The sequence below is a fragment of the Rhincodon typus genome, chromosome 23 (assembly GCF_021869965.1).
Source record: "Rhincodon typus isolate 14 chromosome 23, sRhiTyp1.1, whole genome shotgun sequence".
NCBI classification, from domain to species: domain Eukaryota; kingdom Metazoa; phylum Chordata; class Chondrichthyes; order Orectolobiformes; family Rhincodontidae; genus Rhincodon; species Rhincodon typus.
Genome location: NC_063354.1, coordinates 20473488 through 20478271, shown reverse-complemented (window position 1 = coordinate 20478271; position 4784 = coordinate 20473488). Strand labels below are relative to the sequence as shown.

At 42.5% G+C, this 4784-nt stretch overlaps 1 long non-coding RNA gene across 1 annotated transcript in view; it reads left to right on the top strand.

Annotated features, from left to right (window-relative positions):
* The window catches only part of LOC125485882, a 12692-nt gene that overhangs the window by 1438 nt on the left and 6470 nt on the right, over positions 1–4784 (top strand). The window lies entirely within an intron of this gene.

The window sequence follows — 4784 nt, the reverse complement described above, 5'->3', positions numbered from 1 at the left end:
GGCCCGAAACGTCAGCCTCTCTGCTCCTATGATGCTGCTTGGCCTGCTGTGTTCATCCAGCCCTGCACCTTGTAGATTCAGCTGACAACCTCCTTTGCACACAGGATGACTTCTCAGGAGTTGGGTAGGGGTGATTAAAAAACACAATTAAAAAAAATAAATAAATGAATGCTTGGAAATTAACGCACTGGAGCTCTACTTCGAAGTATACAAAAGGAGTCTGTGCAGTTTGTGTCATTTGCCCGTTTCTTCCCTCCCCGACTGTATTTATGTTATTTTTGACATGTATCTCCGGCTGCCGAAGGCCATACTAGTGCGTATGATTTTTAGGTGCTAGCAACCTTGGTCACAAGAGTACGGGCCCTGTCAACACAAAATCTGGATGTGTTTCGCCTGTGGCTTTAGTAGCGCAAAATGGTATTCGTTTCGTTCTGCACACACGTGGTGGGGGCATTTGTCTCCGTCTGAAGTGTCTAGAATGGATCATCATGGCAATGATTCCAATTCCCCTTGAGAGTATGTCCGCAGGGCATCCTAACCCCATGTCTTTTGTGGGTAGACCACGTTGATCCTTTGACCAAGGCTTCTAAAGTAAAGTCAGAACATCACCTTCATACCCACTTTTACCCATGTTATAGAGTCACACAGCATGGAAACAGATCCTTCGGTCCAACTAATCCACGCTGACTGTGTTCCCAAACTAAACTAGTTCTACTTGCCTGTACTTGATCCATACCTTTCCAAACTTTTCATATTCGTGTACTTATCCAAGTGTCTTTTAAATGTTATAAATATATCTGCATTCACCAGTTCCTCTGGCAGTTCATTCCATGTACCAACCACTCTCTGCATAAAAAAATGCCCCTTATGTCCTTTTTAAAACTTTCTCCTCTCGCGTTAAAAATATGTTCCTTAGTTTTGAACTCCTCCATTCTAGAGAAAAGATCCCTGCCATTCAGCTTATCAATGCCCCTCGTGATTTTGTAAACTTCAAGAAGGTAAAACCTCAATTCTTCTAGCTAATAACAGAAAAAGACATGGTAGATGAAGACGGACTATTTTCCTCAGGCTGGGCATTCTAGAACAACCGGCCATAGTCTGAGAATTCGGGCTAGACCATTTGGGAGTGATATTAGGAAGCACTTTTATACAAAAGGGTGGTAGATATTTGGAACTCTCTTCCACAATGGCAGTAGATGCTGGATCCGTTGTTAATTTTATATCTGAGATAGATGCATTTTTGTTAAGCAAAGGTATTAAAGGACATGGGACAAAGGCAGGTATATGGCATTAGGTTCAGCTGGTCTGGCAGCATATGCGAAGGAAAATACAGAGTTAACGTTTCGGGTCCGGTGACCCTTCCTCGGAACTGATGGTGGCTGGGAAAACGTCCGTTTATATGCAGAAAATAGGGAGGTGGGTGGGGTAGGGAGTAAACGATAGGGCCCTAAGGGTTATTAAAAATAAGCCGAATATCTCTCTCTTTCTAATGAGTGAGCAGCCCAGTGGTCCTCTGGGACTATGGCGACTTTGCTTTTGTAAATATAGAAAAGTATTTTTCTTGGACAAATGGTTGTATTTATGGGCGTGCATAACCTGGTTTTTCCACATTTAGAAACTGGCGTTACAATTTTAAACCCAGTGGTATTATATTACATGTATGTAGTAGGTTGAATGGAGAAAAGAGGGAGATAAACTTCCCCAATGGGCCAATGAGTATATCCAGGTAAGCCACAGACAAGATCTTCTCTATTTCAATACATAGTGTCTGCTCAGTTAGGATAGTAGCAACTTGTAGGAATACAACAACTGAGCTCAGTATGACTGAGTTAGAGACCAGAAATTAGAAAGACTTTCATGTCCTTGTTGGAAGAAGACAAGATATTCGGCTTATTTTTAATAACCCTTAGGGCCCTTTATGAAGTTCTGCTGGTACTGCCAAGGCTTACTTATGAATCATGATCATTTGAGGAAGATACTAGTATCTGTGGAACTGTACATAGCAAAGTGTCCCAGTTCAATTGAGATAGGTGCAAAGTACATTTCTGATTGGATTATTTTGACAAGTAGCTTCTAAGCCTGAGGAACTTGCGTCTTGGTCCCCTCATAAAACTGTTAAAAGAATACCTTCAAATGCATATATATTGAGATGTATTTTTTATTTGAAAAGACTGCCAAAAATAGATAAAATCCAGATGCTCCTGTTGGAAATTATCCTCTATATCGTGAATCAGGATGAAATTAATCCTTGTTTGAAGATTCACCAATGTACTGTACTTCTTTAAAAATACACTCACTATCAGGATGCAAGTTCCAAACTACTTTTCTTCTTCTTTGGCAGCCCCTCAGGGTCGAGGATAACTTGCTTTCACCCCGAGGGTTGGGTTCTGCAGTGGCTAAATAGTCGAGTTCTGGAGCTACAGACTGTGCCATAGATAGGGCGTGAGATATTTGAAGAGGCAAGTGGGTGGGATGCTCTAGATTCTGCATGCTGTTTCTGCTGCTTGTGTTTGGCCTCCACGTGCTCCACTCAGTGATGCTCAAAGTGATTGGTGCTGTTGCGGATGCGCCTTCTGTAGTTTCAGTGTTCTAGGCCAAGCAATTCCCAGGTTTTTGTAGGAATGTTCTTTTGTTTATGGAGGGTGTCCCTGTAGCATTTACTTTTCCCTCCTAGCGATCACTTGCTATTGCAGAGCTTAGAGTAGAACACTTGTTTATGGAGTCTTGTGTCAGGCTCCAATGTGGACAATGTGGCTCGCCCATTGCATGCTCGTTACCAGGGATATTGGTCTGGAAGTATTCTACCAGTAGATTTGTAGGATTTTGCGAAGGCATTGCTGATGATAACTCTCCAGGGATTTGAGGTACAAGCTGTCCATGGTCCATCTTCCTGAGGGTGGGTCCACGGCTCCACTGTAGACCATGAGCTTGGTGCTGAGCTTGAGGTGTTGGACTTTGAACACACGGTTTCTTAGGCGTCTGAAAGCTGCACTGGCACACTGAAGTCAATGTTGGATTTCAATGACAATGTCTGCTTGCATTGAGAGGAGCCTCCTGAAATATGAGAAATGATTCACGTTGTTCAGGGGCTCACCGTTTGATGGTTGAGGGCAGTGTTGTGCAACAGGGATGGTTAAGGGCTGGTAGAGAACCTTTGTTTGTTAGATGTTTAGTCAGAGGCCCAATCTCTCACAGGCCTTGGTGAATGTGCCAACGATGGTTTGTAGCTTGGCCTCTGAGTGTGTGTGCACGTGGGCATTATCTATGTAATGCAGCTCAATGATACAAGTTGGGATGGCCTTGGTTCTGGCCAGGAGGCGAAGGTTGAACGGCTTTCCACACGTCTTGTGGGTTTGCTCCACTCTGGCAGGGAGCTTCATGGAGATGTGGTGGATTGTTGAGAACAGGAAAATGGAGGAGTGTTGGTGCAGTGATAGATTCCTGCTTGACCCCAGGTTGCTCTTCAGTTGGGTCTATGATAGACCTGTTGGTGAGAATCACGACTTGCACGCCATCATGAAGTAGGCAGAATATGGTGACAAATTTCTGCAGGTATATGAATTAAAGGATGATATTCCATGGAGCTCTGATTACCTCTTGTACTTTGGAGAAGTAGCATTTATTGTTGAAAGCCTTTGTGAGAATCATTCATAATGTAATTTGAAAACATGTTTATTGGCAATCTTTTCCCACAATGTTAAAATGAAATGTGAGTAGCTCATCTTAGCAAGTGATACTTGAATTAGTTTACTTTTGCAAAATTTACAGTCAGGTTCACTTTTCTGTATTGGCATCAGAAACCCCCTACCTCCACACCCACCACCATGATGGCCAATTCATCGTCGAGATGTATTAACCAATTATAGTCCTGTTAGGGATGGCAAAAGGGGCTTTGGAGTGGTTGTCAGTATCCCTAAGTTAGGGAGAAGGATACCATTCTAGGTACTCACATCTAGTCATTATCCATTTATACCAAGTGAAAAAGCAGGCACATGTATGCCTTTTGCCCATCAGAGTTGAATAGACTGCTGATAAATACTGCAGGACTCCTATGAATAAATGCTACTTTTCCAAAGTACAAGAGGTAATCTGAGCTCCATTGAACTATGCTCACTACAATTATACACTTCAGCAAAGAGAGAGCAGAGAAAAAGTGCCAGAGAAAATGAAGAGAATTGAACTGTACTATTACTGTCATGGTCACGGGTCAGAATTACAAAGTACTATGGACGTTTTTAACCTGTAATTCCAAAATGTGATTTTTAAAAGAGGGCTGATAGAAATAAAAAGAAGGTAACAGACTGGGAACGAGATCCACAGAATGTCACATCTAAATATGTGAAGGGAACTTCAAACACTAACCCTACAAAGGAAGAAAAAGCAAATCAAAACAGACTGAATGGTGATCTCTTGCAGCTGAAAAGATAACAAGGGGCTGGGGGCTCCCTGCTCAACAGCAAGACAACCCTTGTGGATTATGTCCCAAACTGCAGATATATTTTATGTTTTCCCCTTGAAGGAGTTAAATGACAGGAGTTAAAATGCCAGTCTCAATTCTACTGAAGTGTGCTACGGGCCAAAAGTACCCATGTGTACTAGCCTGGGTTCAAGCATTAATGTACTGTGAACACAGCTATTCCTTAGTCACCCCTGTATCAGAAGTAAAAGGAATCTCTCAGTCTAAGTGCTAGCAGCCAACTAGCTATCTTTTAGGATTCACCTGTTATTTCTAATCTCTGTGTGTGTGTGTGTGTGTGTGTGTGTGTGTGTGTGTGTGTGTGTGT